The 25,589-nt window shown below is 37.3% G+C and overlaps 1 non-coding gene across 1 annotated transcript; it reads left to right on the plus strand.

The window, feature by feature from the left end:
* Positions 1 to 17,113: 17,113 nt before the first annotated feature.
* Positions 17,114 to 17,218, plus strand: LOC123461833. Its single transcript, XR_006637898.1, has one exon. It is a non-coding gene; the product is annotated as a U6 spliceosomal RNA (small nuclear RNA).
* Positions 17,219 to 25,589: the final 8,371 nt, after the last annotated feature.

The raw sequence follows: 25,589 nt of genomic DNA on the forward strand, positions 1-25,589 counted from the left end.
GGTGGTGGGAAATAGTTATACTTAATCAAAGCAAAATATAAAATTATATGCAAAGCACAATCTCATGAAAACTGTCAAATGAAGAAAATAAACAGCTTTGATGATTTAAAATTTTTCTTTATTCCTTCAATTTTCTCTGCTACATATTTTTCTGCATTTATTATGAACAAGAATTAGCAGGCTCTTGAAGATATGGACATTGTGGGTCTATTTTAGTAACCATTACTTTTGATGCAATCCTCATGAAGCCCAAATGTCAAAGTGAATTTAACCATTTAAGGAACTTATAGGATAGGAGGTATGGTGAGGAATGCACACATGAAATAATTAGAAATGAAGCATTTATTTAGCATTGTAGAAACATATACAGTACATTGGAATAAATACCATCTGACATGAAGGAAAGGTGGAAGGGTTGCTTTAGCATGTTTTTAAATTTAAGGTACATAGCTTGCTTTCTATGCAGGAAAAAGGGGTAAACTGTAGATATAATATTAAATTTGGTTTTGCTTGCATTAGCCACATTTATGAATTAGTCATTTAAATGAAGAATATAATTTCCCACTCATTGTCTTCAGTTGAGAGCAAATTATTTTTACCCAAGTAAAGCAATTGTTTCAAAGAGAAGCTGTATTTGTAGGGGCTGAATAATTCAGCTAGTCAACACACTTTTTCCAAAATATATTTGAAGTAGAGAAATCCTCAGGCGATTTACACTTTGAGGTGAGCATCTTTCTTGAGCATTTTATTCCCTGTAGTAATTCCATTAAAAGAGCTCAATTTATTGCACATCTGTCTTTGCAGATTTTATCAATGCTGAAACCTTTTAAACTGAGAATGGGATTAAATAAACCCCATTTACCAATGTGGTAAAATATAATAGACACCTAGCCCATTAAATGGCCAGCTGAATCAATATATCCACTTGGCAGCAATTTCCAGAAGATAAGGTGAAACCCTCCTGCTCTGTTTGATAGATGAGTAAACTTAAAGGCAAGAATTTACAGTAGATTCAGTGTGTACCTTGAAGGAGTGTTCATTATTCTCAAATTACCTTCTCAGGGCAGCAGATTTGTAGTTAGTAAACAGAGAGGCCATTCATACTCCCCCGTGTGTGGCTTTAGAGGCAGCTGTGAAGCCAGTTACGGATGTGGCTGGCAGAACACTATGTGATCTAGCTGGCAAGGATTTCAGCTACACTGAAAAGGGATAGTAAACTTAAATTGTGGAAGGTATACTGCTCAAAATTATCCCAAACACTGTGACTATCTACATGAAACTTAACAAAGGGAAAGTAAAAGAATTTTAAAAATAGCTTTATTATCACTCAAGTATAGCCCTATTTGTTTTATATTATTGTCTACTTGTTCATTTACTTATTAATTTAACAGCATTCAAAAATTAGTGTGTATGGGCTTTTACATATTTTCTTTTTGAGGTAGGGTTTCACTCTAGCTCAGGCTGACCTGGAACTCACTATGCAGCCTCAGGATGATGGCCACCTATCTCCTCACATTGTCATACATTGTTACTTATTTAATTTTCATGAAAAAAATCTATGGGGTAGATATTCTTATTTGGACATAGAAAAACCCAGTTTAATTGCACCAAATTCACAATTAAAATGTGTTTTCTGACACCTCCTGTAAAACAAAATCTAAATAATAGAATTATAATGGTTTTGATTTTATAGCACAAGTTAATGACATTTTAAATAGGAATTGACTCTAGATGATAGCCCAGAGGACAGAAGTTGATGAATAAAGTTAGGTTTAGTTGTTTCAGTCAGGGGGAGAGCCAGGGTCAATACCCCAGAAAATCCTCAAAGTCATAAACAGCAGCTATGGTACTGTCACAGATGCCAGATTCTATGGATTTCTGCAGTCATGTCTAAATGTCCAAGTTGAAGCCAGCTGTTGGTGGTGCTCACTAGTTAATTAACCCAGCACCTGGGAATGGAAGCTGGAGGATTAGGAGTTCAGGGCCAGTTGTAGTTTAAGTTCAAGGCTAGCCTGAGCTACATGAGACAATAAAAATGAAAGAACAACAAAGCAAACAAACAAACAAAAATTCATGAGTGAGACATAAGCTCCATTGATCAGTGGTGTAACTGTCCCTGACTTTGCAATGGGCAACTTTTAGCTTAAACAAACTCCTTCAGAGCCTAGAGACTGTGATGTGTGCAGGTTACTATTCATCTTGAGTCAGACAGACTGGATTTCAAGTTCCGTATCTTACCTGTTTCTCAGCTGTGGGACTTCTAATTGTTCTCTAAGATGACAACCTCTCCAAAGCTCTCCTAGAATACAAGCTAGAAATTAACTTGTGATTTTTAATTTTTTCATTTATTTTTATTTTCTTATTTGAGAGCCACAGACAGAGAGAGAAAGAGGCAGATAGATAGAGAGACAGACAGAAAGAAAATGGGCACTCCAAGACCTCCAGCCACTGCAAATGAACTCCAGACATGTGCACCCCCTTGTGCATCTGGCTAACCTGGGTCCTGGGGAATTGAGCCTCGGACTGGGATCCTTAGGCTTCACAGGGAAGTGCTTAACTACTAAGCCATCTCTCCAGCCCTGTTTTGATTTTTAATGTAGTTTATAAACATGTTTTATTTTAACATTTTTGTAACATTTCCTGACATAGAAACTTTTTGACGGATACATAACTATCAATTCTGTAAGCCAGTGGCTACTTTAGTATTCACTAAGTGCTTAGAAAATTCAAGATTCCCTCCATACACAGTATTGTAATAAATAAATATCTTTCATGATTTTATAACATTTATTTGTATATTATAAATATTTTCTCAGACTATAAAAGGCAAGATAAATCAGTCTAACATAAATGTTTATGCTGTTCATTTTTCCATAAACATAATAAAATAAAACTTATAATAATTTGGGGGCCCCTAGCAAGACCTACCTGGTTAATTTGTATATATGAGTTTTATACTTTCTTCTTGGAAAGAATAAGTTGGAAATAGCTTATAGGAATATTTAGTGAATAATAAGATTGAAGATTTTACTAATTAAGCTTTAGAAGTTAAAAAACATATGAGCATTCACTGAGTACAGTCACTTACCTAGGAGACAAGTACTTGATAAAGTGTTATGATGAACACTTAAGAAAAACTGCAGACATGAGGGAGATGGGATTCCTTTCTTAATGAAGAAAACTGAAGCCCAGAAAAAATGTACAAATAGCCCAAAGACATCAACTGTCTTTGAAGCAGAAAGTAGACTGGTATTCAAACCTCAGCCTCTATTTCCCAACAGTGAAGCATGGTACAGAAAATGCACACACATTTTCAAAGCCTTAAGCACAACAGTGCAGAATATACTCATGCTCACATTTCTTCTCTGCGTTGCTCAGCATTATGGCTCAGTTAAATAACTGTGCACTATGGGGATATTTCTACAGCATTGAGATTGATAAAAAACTATGGGGACTTTAAAAATTGGCTTGAATGCATTGCATTTTACTATATGGATGGTTATCAGTTTTGGGGGAACAAGGGTAAATGTGGTATAATTCAGGTGTGCCCCACAAACTTATGTGTTCTGAATGCTATGTCCAAGCTGGTAGCAGTTTGAGAATTGGATCCTCCTGAAGGCAGTGTATTGTTGGGGTTTGGCTTATGGGTGTTATAGCCAGATTCCCTTGCCAGTGCTTGGCACACTGTTCTGCAGCTGTTGTCCATCTGCTGTTGGCCTGGAGGTGATGGCCAGCCTCTGCTCATGCCATCATTTTCCTCTGACATAATGGAGGTTTTCCTCAAGTCTGTAAGCCAAAATAAACCCTTTCCTCCTACAAGCTGCTCTTGGTTAGGTGTTTTCTACCAGCAATGGGAAGCTGGCTGCAAAAGAAAATTGGTACTGAGAAGTGGGGTTGTTAATGCTAGAAAACTGACTGTGTGGAACTGATTTGAAGGAAGAATTTGAAACCTTGTCCTAAGAGATGCTTGATGGACTATTATGGTCAGAGTGGAAAGACCTGGATGCAATAAGAACTAAAGACTGTGAGGTTTGGTTTATAACAGGGAAAAAAGAGTTTTGTTTGGAGTGGGAGAGAAGCAGTTTATGTGAGCAGCTTACTGCCATGAAAGTGTTCTGAGAACTTGTGCAAGGTTGCATTGAGTATAAATGGACTGGTATGAACACAGAAATATAGCATAGAAAGATATAAAATTGTTGGGCCAAAACTGCTGCCCTTTCAGCTGCAATTGTTTGAGAGGTTACAACCATGAAATTGGGCCAGCTGATCTGCACTGGGGCAACAGGAAGAATGCAGACTCTTATGAGGTGGCCTAAATACTTATGGAGTGTCCTGCTATTCAAAGTCATGTTTACTTCCCTCCAGAATTAACAAGTTGGTAGCCCACCTGGTATTATGGAGTATAACAAACACAGGAAAGAGAGGGTCATTGAATTTGCAACATGATTTTGGTTTTTGGAGATAGCCATGAGTACTGTAAAGCAGGCTTGTTGAATTACCTAGGTTGGAGGTCTGTGTAGCCATGAGAATGAACCATGGGTTGCTCTAGAGATCCAATGGAGGGGTGAGGACTATGGGATGGCTGTCAAAGAGAGCTGCCAGTATGAAAAGAAGTTCTCTGAAACTATAAGTAGCCTCACTGGAAGAGAAAAATTGGAAATCCAGAGACTCATTACTGGTTAGAATTTTCAGACTTTAAGACTTGTCACTGGGTAGAATTGTTGGACTTAGAACTGCAGCATTTGATGTTTTCCCTGTTTGTTTTAAATCTTACATTGGCCGAATATTTCTTTGCTATGCCCAATCCCATCTTTCACAGTGTGAATGTTTATGTTCAAGCTCCTCTTAGCACCCTAGTGAGCATTCTGCAGCAGGGCAGGCAGGGGAAATGAGCATGAGTTTTGGACTGCTTCATCCAGGGGCACAAGGTATATGTCAGATTCTAAATTTGGATGAATTCCAAGACCACAGTCTTAAAATCTCTTAAAGCATTCTGGAGTTAGAGAAGGTGTAGGACAAGGTGTAGGGGAAGTACAAGAAGTATGGACATAAAAAGAAAGAGGGTATTTCAGTAAAAGTAATTTTTGAGAAGGGTCATTGTAAGAACAATAGAAGTTATATCTTTGAATGATAAGACCCTCAAAAATGCTCATCTGAGTAGTTTATTGTACCATTGGTAGTGAGAATGGATACAGTTTGTATTTGAGTCACACTTTAATGACTGTTTTGAATATGAAAGTCTCTTTTTCGATGCTACTGGGCATGTAATGCTATAATCCTGGGTTTTCATATGCACCCGGTATTAAGAAAGGATGAATTGATAAAAATATGGCAAAATAGCCTTTTGAGCCAATCTTAGTGTGTACAAATACATTAAACATGGTGCTTTTGAAATTCTTAGTACTAGGTTCCTGAGGTAATGGATTTAGACCTGGCCTAGATGGTTATTTCTGAGCCTTTAAGAGCTGCTTCTCTATAGCTGACTCCAAATTACACAGGTCTAAATATTACCTCACAAAAAGTCTGTGAATAGCTTTTGTAGCTCTTGCTCATAGCATCTTGGGCTGGTAAGGTGCCTTTGGAAGGGAAGCCAGCCTAATGAATTATGTCTTGTTGCCAAGCCCAGCACAGCATGGATGCTCTCCCTCTGTCTCCTAGCCAGTGTGTCTTGGATGCTTAGTGGTTATGACAACATCTGTGCTCCTTGGTGCTGGCCTTTTTAACTGTACTTTGTAGCTGTGTCAGTTTTCAGTTTTACCTTAGCGCATTAGGGGAAAAAAAAAAAAAGATGCTTTGCTCAAATTAGTTACTGACTTGTATTCTTCTATTTCTATACTTGGCTTTAGGCCACTTTTACTTTTCACTGCTGAGCTGCAGGTCAATTTTACTATTGCTGATAGCTAGCTACTCCTTTAAGCTGTTTAACACTTTCCCTTTGAACATGTTTTTTTTTTTTTCTCACTGCATACACAAGAAAGAGACACTGATCAAAAATGCATCTCATTTTCCATTAACTACACTGAGGTGGAATTTTTTAGTGACTAGTTTATAAATGTTAAATTAGCTGTACACAATTTTAAGCATAATATAAGGCTCTCCCAGAGCTCTAAGACCAATGCCTCCTTTTGTTTGTGAGCATACTATATTTGTTTTCAAGTTCTTTTAAAGTATTTTGCAGTGTAAATGTGTAGCTAAAAAATTATTTCAGGGTTAGCTTGAAAAAAAATTAAGCTCATTTGTTTTCAAGGAGGGATTTACACTGAACAGGGAATTCTGGGTTGGCAGATTTTCCTTTGAGCACATAAAGACATTACACCATCATATATAACTTGTATAATTTCAGATGAAAATTATGATCTTAGTATCTCTGATTGCAACATGTTTTATTTGATGGATAGCTTAAATTTGTGTTGTGTTAATTTTAACAATTTGAAATGAATGTCTGGATATATTTTCCTATTTACTTACTTATTTGATATGTATGGACTTATTTATTTGGCCTTTACACTGCTTGGAATTTACTCACTTTCTTGGGTCTCTGATCTGTGTTACGCTCTGGTCAAACTGGTCTACATGCTTCTTCTTTCCTCCCATATGGTGTTAGGAGGTAGGTTATGGGAGAGATGCTTAAGCAATGAAACTATATGCATTTTGAATGGAATTCCTGGGTATGCAACAGAGGACCAAAGAAACTTATTCTAAGCACTATGTAAGGAAACAGGAGGAAGACACTGTGTATGAAACATGGAATGGTCCCTCACCAGACTCTGAGCCTTCTGGCTATAGAATTTTGTAATTTTCTGTCTCCAGAACTGTAACAATTACATTTGTATTTTTTCTTCCCTTCCGAGTTGATGGCAATTTCATTAACCTTGGAAATCCACAGCCACTGTATCTTCAAATATTTATTTTGATTTCCTGGATATCTCTTCCACTTCTGTCTTTTGCGAAGAATTAGAAGTTGTTCATACATAATGTCTAATTTTCCAAGAGAATCTTTCACATATTAACTAGTTGTTTGAAATCCCTATGCAGATGATCCCACATTTGAGCATATCTCCATTTGGTTTGGGGGATGAGTCTCTTTCTTTCATGTTGTTGCACTCACTTCCCTGTACATCTTGCCAGTTTTGAATGAAGACTAGTGGTCTGCTATGAGAGCAGCAGAAAGTAAGTGCACACACTTTGTTTGCTATGTTTTCATTCAGGAGCATCATTAAGTTAATCATGCTGGGTGTTGTGCTAAGCTTCAGTTTTGTTGGCACTGTTGTTACCCTTCATGGCACTATAGACTTCAAAATCCTCCCTCACTGCATTCTGCTTAAAATGAGAAACAGGCTTGTCAGAGAGTTTCTCCTGTGCCTGCTGCACACTCACTTCATCTTCATGGACACATTGAGCTCTGTTGCCCTCTTGCCACACTCTTTTCTCACCATCAGCAGAGGACTGCTCTTCCCTACTGCTCAGACACTTGCTTGCCAGGGGCAATGCAGTATTTTACATTGGTATGGCTGTTTTCCCTTTGTTTTCTTTTCTTTTTCTTATTTTTCCTTCCTCTGTTTATTGCTTCTTTCTTGCTTTATCATTGTTTTTTTTTTTTCAAAATTTTTTTTTATTTATTTTGAGAGAGGGGAAGGTGGGGGGGCGGTGGAGAGAGAATGGGTGCACCAGGGCTTACAGCCATTGCAAACAAAATCCAGATGCATGTGTCACCTTGTGCATCTGGTTTATGTGAATACTAGGGAATTGAACCAAAGTCTTTTGGCTTTGTAGGCAAGCACCTTAACTGCTAAGCTATCTCTCCAGCCCCTTTTCTTTCCTTTTTAAAGACAGAGTCTCCTGAATATCATACCAGGCTCAAACTAGGTATGTAGTTGAGGATGATTTTGAAGATCTTATCTTCCACTCCCCAATGCTGGGATTTCAGATGTGTACTGCCATACCCAGTTTATGCAGTGCTTGAGACTCAAAGCCAGAATTTGTGTCTGGCTTGACTAGCATTTATTTAACTGAACTACATTGCCAATCTCAGCCCCAATCTTTGTGAATTCCCAAATCAGAGGATGAAGGCTTTCTGAGAGATCTGCCCCATTCTAAGTACTAAGCCATCTCCAATGGCCTGGACTCAAACTTCCTGTGTGCAACCCAGAATTTGTCTTCATATGACCTTCAGAATAACAAAGTTTTTTGTCCTTCCTCATTGCCTGACAGGCTTTTGTTATGGATGGAAGATGGGTTGGTGGAGCACATACAGGGTTTCCCGCTTTCCTGCCATGATTTCTAATTCTCTTATGTATGTCTATACCACGAGTGAGGCATGGCCCTCTCTCTACTTCTTACAGGCTTTCTCTTCATCAAGTTTACTATTCAAGAAAAGTTGTGATTTGTTATTATTTTATTGCTGTAAAAGTCAGGTATTTTTATATGTCAGTTTATTCATGTTTGGTAGAAAGGGGCACATGTTATGCCCACACATACTTTATTCAGATGATTTTACTTTTACCCATTGTCCTTTTTCTATTGGAAAATTCCAACACGACATTGAATTTAGTCATCTTACTTCCCTAGCCTCTTCTTACATGCTTACATGTGACAGGTTCTCAGCATTTCCTTGTTTTTTTTTTTAATATATATTATTTATTTATTTATGAGAGAGAGAGAAAGAGGAAGAGGCAGAAAGAGAGTGAGAAAGAGCGAGCGAGCGAGAGAGAAAGAGAGAGAGACAGAGAGAGAGAGAGACAGAGAGAGGGACAGAGAATGGTGTAAATTTTCATAGTGGTCAGATTGATGATATTGAATGCCAGAAACAACTGGGCAAAGTGACTGCAAAAAAACAAGAGAATGATTCTTGACTTCCACTAGATGACTGTAGTAACAGTCAAGCTTCCATTTATTCCTTCAGATGTCCTAAAAATATTGAATGAGAAAGTAGGGTTATTTTTTGTTTTTCAATAACCACTGTTTTCTGCTATATGTTAGATATTCATTGAACATTATCAAATTATTCAATGAAAGTATGGAGGTGAAAGTTCTTTGTGAAAAAAATAATAACATTGTGTTTAGCACAAAATGAAAAGTGAGATAATAAGCTCCATTATACAGGTGAAAATGCAGGTTTTGAAGTGTTGATAGTCACTGACCATTAAGTAGGTGAAAATAGTATGTGATAGAAAGGAATATTTTAGACTCCATTAATGGATAAGAGTATTGATGATTAATTTGTACCTATTTCTAAAGGAGCTGGAAAGTATTAATTATATTAATATTGTAATAAAAGCTAGAAATATTTGAATGTGTCACATTTGAATGGTCTTGGATAAAGGCCAGTTTGTTCCTCATGGTCCCTCACCCTGGGACAAATTCCTAATTAACCACATGTAGCTATTTGCATCTAAAATTTTCTTTTATCTCTGTCATCTCATTTTATAAATTGCTGAAGTCTAGGTTTAAAAAAAGATAATTTCCCAAAGTAATACTAGGATCTGCAATCCAGTCTTTTAAGTAATCTTTTCCCCTGAAACATTGCACAGAAAATGTCTTGAACTATAAAAAACACTATTCCCACATTTGATGTAAATAGAGTAGTCATGAATTTTAAATATTCTCAGTATGCTACTCAGTAGTACTTTAAAGAAATGCAGTGCTTCTCAAGAAATGCATATGAAGTCCTAGGAAAGGGGGCAAAGAGATACTATTTCCTCTACCTTTGTGCATAGCATTCAATTATCATGTTTTAGAGTTTGAAGGGCACTGGCTGACTGCAAACTTTGGGATATCTCTCACAGGTACACCTTGCTGATGTGTACATTTAACATAGATAAGAGCTTATTTTGCACATATGGTGATTTTTAATAGGAAATCCTCCAAAATAAAATTATATAAACAATCCAGTGTCCTATTGCATTGAGCTGTCAAAGACTATGGATCATAAAGTAGAAAACCTGAAGATGGTCCCTGAGTTAGATTTTGGGCATGGACAGATATTCCTTACCATGATGAAGAATTTCAGAGATATGGTGACAGTCACCTTTGTTAAGATAGAACATTAAAACAATAAAGTCCATCCCTAATTTACTTTATCAATACTTAAATGATTTATTTTGCTCCAAAGACATCACATGTCTTTTAAAAACATGTCTGTTAGAGTCATGACCCAAAAGATACCATCTGCTGCCATTATTGATCCTTGATGCTCTTATCCAGAATGATTAGAAAAATAAAAAAATGAAAATTTATATACTACTGGTAGCAAAAGAAAATATTATTCTAAAAACATTGCAAAATTAGTGGACAGGATTTCATATTAATTATGAAAATAGCATACAGGATTCAGTAGCATCTATATGTAAACATCCTTAACTGAAATGGAAGAAAACACTCCATTTTAAAAATCTACATGACAAATGACTTTTTGTTAATTTTGTGCTGTTATAACAGAATACCTGATCTTGAATACAGCATAAGCAATGCAAATGTATCTTCATAGTTCCAGAGGTCAGAAATTCCAAGGATAAAGAGCCAGTGTTTGGTGTTTGGTGTCTGGTCGGGGCCTCCAGATGAATCTCCATATGGCAGAAGGAAGGATAGCAAGAGAAGTTAACTGGACATCTCTCTCTCTCTCTCTCTAGCTGGAATCCTCTTTCAGAAGGGTTTTAATTCTGTAACTATAAAGGCCCTTTCATGACCTAATTACTTGTTACAGGCCTCACTTTGGAGTAATAGCCATTATAAACAGTTGAATTCTATAATAAACTAGAATAAACACATTCAAATCATAGTGCAGTGCAAAAATAAACTTAACAAAATTTTCAATTTATGTATAAAGATAAAATTCAAATGCTAAAATTGTATGTTGACAGAGAAAATGAAAATATGTTCTTAAACATGAAAAATCCAAATATAAAAGAAGTAATTTCTCCTGGAGTATTCATTGCAACTACCATTTTAGTCCTTTTTAGTTAAAATATCACCATCTTTTAAACTAGAAAATATAAACTTTGTATTTCTAGAAAAAATCCAGAAATGGTCAAAAATAAAGCTGCAGGTATTAACACCACCCTTAAAGTATTTAATATTTTAAACCTCCATTAATTAAAACTGCATGAACTGACATAGAAGATCATAGAACAAGGAATTGAATAAATTCCTAAATTTAATTCTGATGTAAATGTAGTAAAAGTCAGAGGGATAATTCTGCTACTATTGTTATAACCAAATACCCAAAATTTGCTGTTTTAAATTCACAACCATTTATTATCATTGCTTGTTTCTGTTAGTTGGAACTTGGAAGTACCTTAGCTCAGTACTTCTGACTCCAGGCTTGGGTTCACATCAAATGCTACTTCATTCACACAACTATATTGACTGATGGAAAAGCTCTCTCCTCTCTTCTCCTTTCCTCTCCCCTCCTCTCCTTTCCTCTTTCCTGCCTTCCACTATCAAAAATTTCCCCACCACAGGTGTTTTGGAATCTCTGAACTTTCCAGATAGCTCAATGCTCCAACAGCATATTTCCTGAGATAGGAAGCCAGATGGAAATAACATTGCTTATCCTTACACACCTGTATAGGAGAACAATGCTTCCATCTTATTCTATAAGACAGAGCAGTTAACTGTCTGGCTACAGGAGAGAGAAAAGGACCCTTCTTGCCAGTAGACTATTATTAATGTCTCATTTTAAGAAAATTATGGAGCTAACTTTGGAAAATTCAACAAAAAGTTATTTCAAATCAAAGACAGTGCATCAATAAATGCCTTGCAAAACTTATTGAAAATTACAGATCAATTTAACAATAATACCACAAGAATTTCTCAGAACATGGAATATACAAATATAACCATATAACTTCATGTTATTACAAAGAGTGTTGGAAATTATTATTATTTTTTTTACTGTCAACTATTACATAAATTCAATAAAGCTTTAAAAGCATGAATATGGGTCTGGGGAAATGGCTTAGTGGTTAAGGCACTTGCCTGCAAAGCCAAAGAACCCAACTTCAGTTCCTCAGGACCCACATAAGCCAGACACACAAGGTGGAATATATGTGTCTGGAGTTCATTACTATGCCCATTTTCTATCTGTTTCTCTCTCAAATAAGTAATATTTAAAAAAAATAAAAAATGTCAATATAGGCTGGAAAGATGTCTGAGTAGTTAAGGCTTTTGCTGACAAAGCCCAATGACCCAGGTCCAATTCCCCAGAACCCATGTAAACCTATGTACAAGGTAGCATTGGTGCCTACAGTTTGTTTGCAGTGGCTAGCAGCCCTGGCACACCTATTCCCTCTATGTGTGTCCCTGTCTGTCTCTCTCTCATAAATAAACAAATAATTCTTAAATGAATATAACAATAAAAATAAGAATTTTACACAGTTTGAAGTAAAAATGCCTGCCCAAAGAATAAATGGTAGTCTTGTAAGTAATGTTTGCAGATCCTATTTAGACAAGGTCTAATGTAACTAGTCTTTTCAAACCAATAAAATGAAAACTAACAACTCAATGGAGGAAGGTAAGAATAGGAGTGTTGGTAAAAATAGTACTTATGCATATAAAGGGCTATTCAATTTCATATGTAATAAGAAAAAGAAAGTTAAAGTATACTAAGAGTCCCAATTGGCCTATAAAACAGTATTTTAAAATTCACTAGCATACAGGACTGGTGAGACCTTATAAAAATAAAAACAAGGATGTATTGTGTTTGAACAAGTACTTCTTAGGGAAAGAATTTGGACAATTCATTTTGAAATTGGATTTGACTACAGTAGTTTTCCCTTGGGAATATGTTTGTATTCAGCAAGATTTTAAAAAGGTCTCCAATGACCCTCCATAATCTAGGCTATTTGTGCATAGATATAACTTAAAACTTTCTTCAAAGTCAATAAGTTATAGCAAAAGTAGTAGGCTATGAGTTCTGTGATTATGTTAAGCTAAGCATATAGGAAATAGAATTTTGAAGTTAGATAGGAACTTTAGTAATTCAAATTTAATTTATGGAATGTGTGATAATCCTGGTGGGGGAATAATTTAATGAGGCCAACTTGTTTTCCATGGCTGTGTATGAGGGTGTATGTGTACATACATATAAATTATATGTGTGTGTGTGTATAAAGACAATTTTATATGTGTATAAAGACAGCTCAGATATCATAAAGAACAACATCCATCACTTTTATTTTTATTTTTTGAGACACAGTCTCTTATTGGCCTGGAGTTTATCAAGTAGGATAGTTTGGTTAATAAACTCCAGGTATCTATGCCTTTGCTCCTCCAGCACTGAGATTAAAAACATAAGAATTTAAATCCATCCATACACAACTGTTTTACATGAGGTTGGGGTTTGAACTTGCAAGGTTTTACAGATTGATCTGTTTCCAGCTCTCAAGCCAAATCTTTCAAAGAAAAACTGGTACAGTTGAGTGTTCAGAGCTGGATGAGGCAACTCTTTCATATCTGTCAGGGCTCAGGGAACATTGCTAAGGAAAGAGCAGAAAGATTATTAGTGTTGCTCCTACTGCTGGTCAGAGAAGCTTATTTTTGGAGATGGCTATGGATGCATCACACTTTGAAGGCTCAGGGGGGAAAAAAAAAGTGGAAAAGAATCAGAAACAGTGGAAGAGTCAGGATGGGGAGGAGTGCTTTGGGACACTGTAATATGGACATGGAGTGACTGGTACATTCATGACCTCATAATGAATATTGTCACCTCCAAAAGAACTTCATAATACTGCTCCCATCACCATTTTGACAAATGATGGAAGGGGGGCCAAGAAGAAATGAGACATCAAAATAGAGGAGGGAATATTTGGAAAGATGTGGGATTCTGTGGAATGGGAGTGAATCAGGTGACAAGAGAGTAATTGGAGGGGATATGATCACATTACAGTAATCCATGTATTAAAACTGTAAAATGAAAAAGAGGATCTGGGTCTGGAGAGATGGCTTAACACTTGGGGAACTTGCATGTGAAGCCTTAAGACCCATGTTGATCTCTCTCCAGATCTCACCCAAGCCAGAGGTACAAAGGTAATGAAAGTACTAGGTTGTACATGCACACCAGGTGGCACAAGCATCTGGAGTTCTATTGCACTGGCTGAGGTCCTGGTGCGCCAATTCCCCACCCCACCCCTGCTCTAAAAAAAAAAAAAATAAAAATAAATAAATAAATAAATAAGAGAATTTGGTGAAGTAAGACCTGGAAGGAAGGGGTCATAGACTCTCCTAATGTCCCAAAATAGCACACTATGAGTTCTACCACTAGGGGTAATACATTTCTGCCAACAGTCACAGTGAGCTTGAGAAAGGAACACAGCTCAATTGATTAAAGCTGCACGAGAACCCTGGTAGAGAATGCTGCAAGACTCCCTGCTGTATTCCAGTTCCACAGAAATTATGAGATAATAAGTGCTATTTTTAGGCCTTTAAAATTGTGACCTGGATTTTAATGTGTGAATAAAAGGCTAGTGTGATATAAATCTGCATGTAAGTTGATGTATGCTAAAGCTTTTTCATTGTTGAATTAGTTTTAATTAAAAAAAAAACTCCACCAGAAGCATTGATAGCAAATGCTATCTATGCAATGGGATATGATAAAATTTAAAATAGTATGAAATTCTTTATGTACTGAGTTACAAATACCTCTATTTTATTATTGAGTAAAAGAAAAGCAAGGCTCAAAGTAGTGAGCATAGAATGCAACCAGTTATGTAATAAGAAGGAAGAGGGCTATAAATTGGTAGTTGCTCATGTAAATATAAAAATTAATAAACTCTGAGAGAATCAAAAATAATAGTAATCATTTGCTGTGGCAGTTGGAAAATGAGATCTAACTTGAAAGAGGAAGCTGTAGGAGGTAGCTATTTTATTGTTAGGACACTATCATTTTGCTTTATATTCTATGGCTGTGAATGAAATCCAGTCTGTATAATTTATGAAGAAAAGAAATTATTTTAGCACTAGAAGCACAAGAACTGGGCACAACCATCCACTGGGTAAGAGCGATACATGTGATGAGGGTCTTCATGCAAGGTGTTGCTGGCTCACAGCATCAGAGCAGAAAGGACAGCAAGCCAGACACACATCTCACTCTTAAATCAAAACCAGTCCTATACAGCCCATCCATCCAGGAATCGATTCATCTATACCTGTGTTCAGAATCCTCACAACTTAATCAACATACAGTGCAGATAAAATTCCAACATAAGTTTTAATAGGGACATTTGAGAGTTTAATATATCAGATATTTACTTTTTTAAGTAATGAATATCATTTTATTTAAAAGTGTTAAAATATATAAATGCCAGATGGGAAAGATGGCTCGGAGGTGAGAATACTTTCAACTTAAGCATGAGGGCTTGTTGGAGATCACCAAGTACAACTCCTCAGAACTCACATTAAAAAAAAAAAAAAAAAAATCCGAGGATGACCACACATGTCCTGGGGTGGTGAGATATGGAGAGACCCAAGAATGAGGTCTGCTGATGTATAGCAACTCTGGGTTGAAGGATAAACCCTGTCTCAAGGAAATACACCGATGAGAATGAACAGACAGAGGGCATCCAGAGCTCCCCACTATCCTAAACATATGAAACATCACATCTAAATATACCACACACCACACCATTCTATAGACAGACACAGAGTATGAATGCCCAAATCCATATTGAACTTTTAGGGACTATCACAATGAATAAAAATGCACTGGCATGATGCACAAAAAGCAAGAAGATTAAAGAGCAGAACCTAATGAAAGAGGATAGGCAGAAAACATTGAGGGATCAGCTGGCACAGGTGAATAGCTGGATGAATGCTGAGTTCCTGTAATAATTTATTACACTGGAAATGGATACACAGCGTGGATCATGTGACCACGCTGGGAATTGTGAGGTGTGGCTAGTAGGCAGGGTCTGGAGCACATGAGGCTGGAGATGGGCCGTGGCAATGGTGTATGGGATACAGCTTGGTGGAACTAGTTATCCAATCTAATTTTTACCTTTTGAAGCCTATAGCTCTGACCTATTTTGACATTTCTTACCCACCTTACCAATATGGACATTGCCTCATTTCCAGAAAACTACTCCAGGTTGCATAACATTCACATGACATTGACATAAATATTGCCAAACTTATTTGAAAGTGTGTTAATAAATTAGTCAATTTCCAAAGTCTTTCTTGAAATCTCATAGCTGAGCATATATTTAGCATGTCTAACCTTTAGTTTCCTACCATGGGTTTTATTAACCAAGTAAATCTGTAACATTTAATATTTACTTGCAATACTTGACCAATTTTGGAATCACCTAGGAGACAGATATCTATGCATGCTTATGAGGGTGTTTCTGGAGGTATCATTTCATCAGTTTGGGTCCTGAATGGAATATAATGGAAAAAGAAAACTGAGCATCAGCATTCACCTCTTTCTACTCTGAGTATGGCTACTATGTGGCAAGCTGGTTCGAGCTCCTACTCCCAAGACTTCCCCACCATGATAAATTGTACCATCATCTTGTGAGCCAAAATAAACTCTCTGCTTTAAGTTGCTTTTCTCTCAGCTACAAGAGATTAAGTGAACTAATACAAAACTCATTCAGAAATAACATATAAATGTTCTTACTGTTTGCTAAGTAAGATTCATATTTTTAAAGAATGAAACTATAAAGACATCTCAAAGGTGGCTGCAATTTATCCAAAAACAGTACCAGAGGGATATCTGCAAATCAGGTACAAAGTGTGCTCCTTAATGAAGTTATTTGGCTTGCTCAGTCTGTCTGTGAGTCTGTTTAAGTGTTGGGAAGCTGGGATGCCAGTCTGTGGCTGCTGCTGCTTTGAATACCTATACAATCTTCTGAGGGCAGATAGAAGAAATAGGCAGTCAGGGACAATACAAAGACCAGTGTCAGGCCATGTAGTTAAGCAACACAGACATAAGCATGAGCTCATGGCCTGTCCTCTCCTGACACTTTATTAGGAGACACATCAATACACTTAGGGCTGGGGATGAGAGAACCAATCAGGGCTGTGGGCCAACTGATAAAACAAAGAAAGGACTTCAATAAAGTGGAGCAGAGATCCTTAGATGCTGGATTGAAGACAAAAACAAGGAACATAAGCCTAAGCTCACTTTGGCAGCACATATGCTAGAATTGGAATGTTACAGAGAAGATGAGCATGGCTCCTGCACAAGGATGACATGCAAATTCATGAAGTGTTCCATAGTTTTGGAAGAAAAAAAGTAAGCCTAAGGCCACTCTTTGGACCTCCAGCTTTGGGGACCCTCCCATCCCAACAGATGTTATTTTTCTCTTAAATAAAGTTTCCTTAGTTCTATCAAATTTTCTGTCCTCTAAATTTTATTGTGCTGACAAGAAGAACCCTGTATCCCCTCCCTCTCCTAGATGTTATACCTCAACCACACATACTGAAAAAAGAAGAAAGAAAAAAAGAAAGAAAGAACAAAAAGTGAGCAATGGATCTAGGGGCATTTTCATTCCTTCTAGTTCATTCATTGTACTTTCCTACTGTTTAAGCTGCCTTTGGGAACCATTATACACTGTGGGGAAGTGTGATCACAACAGCAGGCCACTGGGGAACTGTGGAGTATAAAGGCTACAATTTACAAAATACCCTTTAGAGAAAGAAAGGAGCAAGGAAACTGGGTTTGGACATTTTCTTTTATTAAACATGGCATATATACTACAGGAATTAGATCCAACCAACTCAGCATGATACTAGAACTTCATTAATGCAAGAGAGTATTCCTGTAGTATATTCACTCTACCCACTTAACTCTCAACCCAAAACTCCAAAGCAGGAGAAAGAACTAATGTCATGAAGGATGTCTGATTAACTAAAACAATGACAGCATTATTTTATTATTATCATTATCTATATTTGTGTGGAGCATATTCTGGTGTGGATGTTGGCATACATGTATCAAGGTGTGGATGTGGAGGTCAGGGGACAACTTTCAGGTCAGTGTTCTGCCTTTCCCCCTCATGTGAGCCAGGCTTTCTCACCTTGGATTTTACTCTGTGGTTCCTGGGCTCTCCATGAGCTTCTGGGAAATTCTTTTGTGTCTGCTTCCCATCTCACTGCAAGTAACAGTGAAAATGTGCTGGGATTAAAATGGTTCCCCAACATTCAGACTTTGACATTTTATGTGAAGTCTGGAATTTGAGTTGGTACTGTAGCCTGACAGCTGAATCTACTTTGCTGTCTCCCCAACACCACCAATGGTAATGACTTTTGTAAGACTGTAAATAACATTGCCTTCTCCAAACAATGACTTATAATTATATGTTTTAAATAAGATTGCAGGAGAAACTAATTCTCATATATCAGGAAAAGAAGTAATAGAACCTAAACATGCACTAATGTGTATCATGAGGAGGTGACTAAAGCTGGGTGTGGTGGTGCACGCCTTTAATCCCAGCACTCAGGAGTCAGAGGCAGGAGGATAGCCGTGCATTTGAGGCAATCCTGAGACTACATAGTGAATTCCAGGACAGCCTGGGTTAGAGTGAGACCCTACCTCAAAAAACCACTAAATAAATACATATAAAAATAGAAATACTAAAAACTAAGCCATAACCTCTGAGGTAAAGTAATCTCAATAGGAAAGGATGCTTAAGTAGAAAGTAAAGACTGAGCATTTCTTGTTTTTAAATTTTTATTTATTTATTTGCAAGCAAAGAATGAGATAGAGAGAAGAGAGATAGAAAGAGTGGGCACACTAGGGCACCTGGGCTCTGCAAATAAAACCCCATATGAATGCACCACTTTGTGCATCTGGGTTTACATGGGTACTGGGGAATTGAACCTGTGTTGTTAGTCCTTGCTGCCAAGGGCCTTAAACACTGAGTCATCTCTCCAGCCCTAGACTGAGCATCTATTCTCAAAAATGCCCACAAACAAAAGTATTTCTAAAGATTTGGATTTTATCCAACTTCCCTTCATGATAAAAGTCCTACAGAGACTGAGAATAAAAGGAACGTATCTAAACATAATAAAGGCCATTTATGACAAGCCTACATCCAACATATTATTAAATGGGGACAAACTAGAAGCTTTTCCACTAATATCAGAGGCAAGGGTGTCCACTGTGCCCACTTTTATTTAATATATTACTGGAAGTCTTAGCCATAGCAATAAGGCAGGAAATGCACATAAAAGGGATACAAATTGGAAAGGAAGAGATCAAGTTATCATTATTTGCAGATGACATGATTCTATGCATAAAGGACCTAAAGACTCAACCAGCAAATTGTTGGAGCTGATAAACACCTATAGCCATGTAGCAGGACACAAAATAAACACACAGAAATCAGTAGCCTTCGTATATGCTAACAACAAACACACAGAGAATCACTCCTATTCACAATTACATCAAAAAATAAATAAAAATAAAGTCCCTTGGAATAAATCTAACCAAGGAAGTGAAGGATCACTACAATGAAAACTTTAAAACACTCAAGTGAGAAATTGCAGAAAACACTAGAAAATGGAAAGACATCCCTTATTCTTGGATCAGAAAAATCAATGTTGTGAAAATGGCAATATTATCAAATGCAATCTAAACAGTTAATGCAATCCCCATCAAAATTCCAAGGGTATTCTTCACAGAAATAGAAAAAAACAATCCACATATTCATTTGGAAGCACAAAAAAATCTCAAATGTCTAAAACAACACTGAAAAACAAAAGTAAGGCTGATGGTATCACTATACCTGATTTTAACCTATACTACAGAGCCATAGTAACAAAAACAGCATTGTACTGGCACAAAAGCAGACATCTGGATTAATGGAACAGAATAGAGGACCCAAATGTAAGTCTGGGTAGCTATAGCCACCTGATATTTGACAAAATTGCCAAAAATACTCATTGGAGAAAAGACAGCCTCTTCAGCAAATGGTGCTGTGAAACTGGATATGTATGTGTAGAAGGATGAAAATAGATTCTTCTCTCTCTCTCTCTCTCTCTCTCTCTCTCTCTCTCTCTCTCTCTCTCCCCCCCCCCCCCCCTCTCTCTCTCTCTCTCTCTCTGGACAAGAAATAAGTCCAATGGATTAAAGACCTTAACATCAGAACTGAAACTCTGAAACTCTGAAACTGCTAGAGAAAAATTAGGGGAAACCCTTCTACATTTTGGTCTTGGCAAAGACTTTCTGAATATAACCCCAATTGTTCAGGCAATGAAACCACAGATTGACCACTGGGACCTCATGAAATTACAAAGATTTTTGTATGGCAAAGAACACTGTGAACAAAGAAAAGAGGCGACCTACAGAATGGGAAAAAGTCTTTGCCAGATATACATCTGATAGAGTATTAATATGTAGGATATACGAAGAACTCCCAAAATTAAATAACAAGAAATCAAACAACCTAATTAAAAATTGGCTATGGAACTAAATAGAGAGTTCTCAAAAGAAGAAATACAGATGGCATGTAAGCATCTAAAAACATGTTCTACATCCCTAGGCATCAGAGAATTGCAGATTAAAACTATGTTGAGATTCCATCTCACTCCTGTTAGATTGGCTACCATCATTTAAACAAATGACCATTAATGCTGGTGAGGATGTGGAAAAAGAGGAACCCTTCTGCACTGTTGGTGGGAATGCAATCTGTTCCAGCCTTTGTGGAAATCAGTGTGGAGTTTCCTAAGACAGCTAAAAATAGATCTACCATATGACCCAGCTATAGCACTCCTAGGCATATCTCTTAAGGACTCGTCTCACTACCTTAGAGATACTTGCTCAACCAAGTTTATTGCTGCTCTATTCACAATAGCTGGGAAATTGAACCATCCTAGATGGTTCAATATGGTACAGTTATACAATGGAGTTCTACTCAGTGGCAAAGAAAAGTGAAGTTATGAAATTTTCAGGAAAATAGATGGATATGGAAAGGATTATACTAAGTGAGGTAACCCAGGCCTAGAAAGCTAAATGTCACATGTTCTTTCTCATATGTGGCTCCTAGCTATAGATGATTGGACTTCTGTGTGAGTAGGAAGAAAACACAGTAGCAAAGGTCAGCAAGATAGAAAAGAGATATAAAGGGAATTAAAAAGGAAGGGAGGGAGCACTTAAAAGGATGGTATTGTATGTATGTAAGTGGAAGAATAGATTAATGGGGGTGAAAAAGCCTAAGTGAGGTCAAGGGAAGAGACTGAGTAAAGGTGGAGGTAGAGCTAATCAAAATCTATGAGGATAAAAATAAATCATAAGGAAACCTACTTTTTGTGGACAATGGAACACTCAGGAGACGTAGTTTGTTACCAGAAAATTTTCAGTGCCAAGGATGGCATACTGTCCAGTGAGTTGTTGGCCAGGGAGGTCCCTGATGCCCTCAAGACATTACATGCCATTGCTGAGTCCCTTGGTTTCCCACCAGGAATAGATGGTAAGACCCTATTGCTAAAGACTCTACATGCTTGGGCTGTAAGGCCACTGAGAAATCCTGCTGGAACTGAGCTGATAACCTCCTAAAAGTTGGAAGAAGCCATTCTGCATGCATTTCAATGGGAGAGAGAGAAATCACCAGTGAAGATACGCAACAGTGGATACTGCAAGCCTTATATTTGGCCAGCCAGGCCAAATGAGTCAATGGTGCAATGGTGGAATCCAACTGCCCTCTAATTGGACTGAAGCCTGGTCTATGGGAGGGAATACATCCCTGATACTGAAAACTTGAAACATGGGTAGTCATGAGTCATAGAGGTGTAATATCCTCTGCTGTCTGGCTAAATGTATATTCTATGCTCATTAAACTGCCCAGTAAGCACTTTTCTTAATTTTCATTCCCACATATTAATGCTACTCTCACTTTTGGTAGAAAACCTTCTCTTTTCCAATGGCAGTGACCTTGGAATGACTCAGAAGGCATCCTGGTGCTGGGAAGAAGTGACAGAGGAGTGTTCAGCACTGCAATATCTCTATCACACCTTCCAAGGCTCAGAGTCCATTGCAGAAGAGGTGGCGTAAAGAATGTAAGAGGCTGGGCTGGAGAAACGGCTTAGCAGTTAAGTGCTTGCCTGTGAAACCTAAGGACCCTGGTTCAAGGCTCGATTCCCCAGGACCCACGTTATCCAGATGTGTAAAGGGGCACACGTGTCTGGAGTTCATTTGCAGTGGCTAGAAGCCCTGGCGCACCCATCCTCTCTCTCTCTTCCTCCCTGGCACACCCATCCTCTCTCTCCCTCTCTTTCTCTCTCTCTCTATCTGTCACTCTCAAATAAATAAAAAAATGAATAAAAAAAGTAAGAGGCAAAGGAAGGGTAGGACACCTTACCATGTGATCCTTCAGATATAAACTGCCCTGGATATACATGACCTCACAGTGCCTGACACTACCTACAAAAGACCATCATAATAGGTAGAAAAGATGATGCCATCAAAATAAAAGAGAGACTGAGAGGGGGAACTAATATGATGGTGAATGGAGTTGCAAAGGAGAAAGTGGGAGGAGGAAGGGCATTGCCATGGGATATTGTTTATAATCATGGAAGTTGATAATAAAAAATAATAAATAAAATAAAAGATTTGGATTGTAGAGTAATATGGATTATACAGGTTATTCATAGTCTGAAATTCAGAAATCTGAAATGTACTTATATGGTACTCAGTTTTAGAATGGGACATTTTGATTTTAGGTTTTAAAACAAGGGCGTTGGAAGGCTGTTTTGATTCTCCGTAAACTAATGTTGATTCAGAATTGAAAGCTCTATAGGATTAGAACCCCCACACCAACAGCTCTGTAGTTGGGTCTTGTATGGTTTAACAAATCATTGAGAGTGAAGACAGGAAGGGTAAGTTCTGAAATTTATTTCAGAGAGAGTTAACATTAAGAGGGAAGGCAAGTAGGAAATCCCAAGCCAAAGGAAGTTCTCCCTCTTCCCAAGTGGGGAGGAAGAAGAAAGATCTCTCTCTGGGAAGAAGCCTCTGGGGAAGGGGGTCACACTGGTGAAAAGCACATCAGGAAAACACTCCCGGGGGAAAAAAAAAAATTGTCTTCCCTTCCCAGATCCTGAAGATCATACTCCTATAGGGAAGGAGAGAAGTTGAGAAGACTAAGAGAGTTGACACACACAGGGCTCAGGCCTAGTTATCTGAACCTGGGTCAAATTACAATGAGCCTCATCACATTCATTTGTGCAAAAGAGGGAACTGATTGGTCAGTGGGCTCAAGAGTATGACTCAGGAAGCACCAGACCACAGGTGTTAAGAAAATTTGAGGAAGAAGCTGGAGTTGATATTTGTAGCCTTCTTGGATAAGGCTGGATCAGAGGAGGGTTCCACTCTTTCCAAAGCAGCCAGATTCGCATGTATGTTTCTTTGGTCTAGTCTCTATCTAACTTCCTTTCAGAAAAGAAGCATATCTTGCTCCTAATCAGTATCCTGTTATACAAATGCATCCCTAGCTTTTCTAACCAACTGTGAGGAGGTTAGTAATGTCTTTCCTTTCATCTAGAGTTAAATTTCAAAATTGATGTACTTTATTTTATTTATTCTTCCATCATAATAATTAGTTAATGAATCTTATTCTTGATAAAACTCATTTCTGATGTTAATAATTTGTACCTTTTCTCTCTCTTGTTGATTAGACTTCTAAGAGGCTTGCCAATTATAGTAATTTCCTCAAAGGAATATTGTTATATTTATTTTGCCTTGTGTTTCTAAATTTCAATCTTTTTGATTTCTGTGCATCTTTTAATGTTAATATTTTTCCTGGCATCTCACTCATTTTTATGAGGTTTATATTTACACTCATGTCATTAAAATTTATTTAAAATTTTTATCCATGTGATTATATATATATATATATGTATATATATATATATATATATATATATATATATATATATATATTCATATATACATATAAATATGCCTTTTAGTCACCAGGTATTTGCTGTTATTCAACTATCAGATTCATAGTTCAATTTTACTCTGTTCTTAGGCCATTTTACATGGTTTATATATTTAAGAAATTGCTAAGATATAACCTGTACAGAAGAATGTGGTCTAATATTTTGCAAGAATTTAATAAGAATATATATTTCTACTGTTGGTGGATAAATAATTTAAAAAACAAAAATTAAATGGAGTTAATTGTAGCCAGTTCCACATTGCTGGTATGAATTTCCAACCAGGTACAGTTTATCGGAGGAAGGGATTTACTCCAGGCTTACCGATCCACAGGAGATTCCATCAATGGCAGAAGCTGCTTATTTCCATGCACCTAGACAGAGAAAAACAACTACAGAAAGACAAATACCAGCAAGCAGACAGCAAGAAAGCTATCAGAGCTCAAACCTATTTTCTCCATATCTTTACATTGAAATTAGATCCTCCCTGATAACATGCTTCCTCCAGCAGTTTGCTGGAGGCTCAAGCAGGAAGCATAGATTCTTGAAGCTATGGGTGCCATGCATTTACATTCAAACTACCACATTATTTGATAGTGTTACTAAGGCCAGGGATGTCTGAGCTGAATGTCTACTTGATTGCTATAGGATGTCAGGAAACTTCAATGCAGCTTTTCCCCCCAGGAGAGTTGGTACTTGGTATGGAGAGTGCACAGGGCATATTTTAGAATTGTTACTTTACTATTCTCCCTTCTAGTGACATGAGAGGAGATACATTTTTGTAGCATGTCCACCATGATAACCTGGTACGTTTCCCAAAGATAAATCCTAGAGAACTGTGAGGTCATACCTGTAAGCTTGGGCCTCTATGCATTTCTCTTCATCATGGTTAGCTACCAGTATTTCATCCAAATAACTATCAAGATGTTTCTCACAGTTTATAGCTCCAGTGAACTGTGATCACGTTAAGGATTTCCATCCTGAATGAAAGTTGGATTAATCTTAGTATTTGCTATTTTATCCAGATTTTGGTGTATTGATTTTCCATAAAATATCCAATATCTCATTAGTTTCAATGATCTATCAGTTTTTCTTGTAATTTTGGAGTTATTAGTGTCAGAACCTGTGACCTCACAGCCTTAATTAGCTAGGCTCTGCTACCTGTCCTGAATAGACCAATTATACTGATAGGTAACCATGCAAAACATTAAAAGGAAGAGAAACAAACATACAAAAAAGAGATCCCATGATGCTCACATGGTTCATCATTGGGGTCCAGACATAAGGTGTAGGTTTAAATACAGGGCAAGAGGTAAGCATGACTACATACTCCTAGTCAAAGCATGGTATTGCCCATCAAGCTGTCAGAACAGCATCAAATTTCTTCCCGAGAGACAAGTTCCTCTTCTGGACAGAACCAGTCTTTTTCTTCTTCTAGCATGAGATTCCTGGGGAAGTTCCAGTGTCCACTAGGCACTGCTTCAATAGTGTGATAGGCAAAGGGAGGGCCACAAATGGCTCTTTAGAATATCTTCATTCCTGCCAGGTTGGTGACATTTTTGCTGTAAATATAAAGCGACATTTTCTTTTTTTTTTTAATTTTTATTTATTTATTTATTTGAGAGTGAGAGACACAGAGAGAAAGACAGATAGAGGGAGAGAGAGAGAATGGGCGGGCTAGGGCTTCCAGCCACTGCAAACGAACTCCAGACGCGTGC

The sequence above is a fragment of the Jaculus jaculus genome, chromosome 6 (assembly GCF_020740685.1).
Source record: "Jaculus jaculus isolate mJacJac1 chromosome 6, mJacJac1.mat.Y.cur, whole genome shotgun sequence".
NCBI classification, from domain to species: Eukaryota; Metazoa; Chordata; class Mammalia; order Rodentia; family Dipodidae; genus Jaculus; species Jaculus jaculus.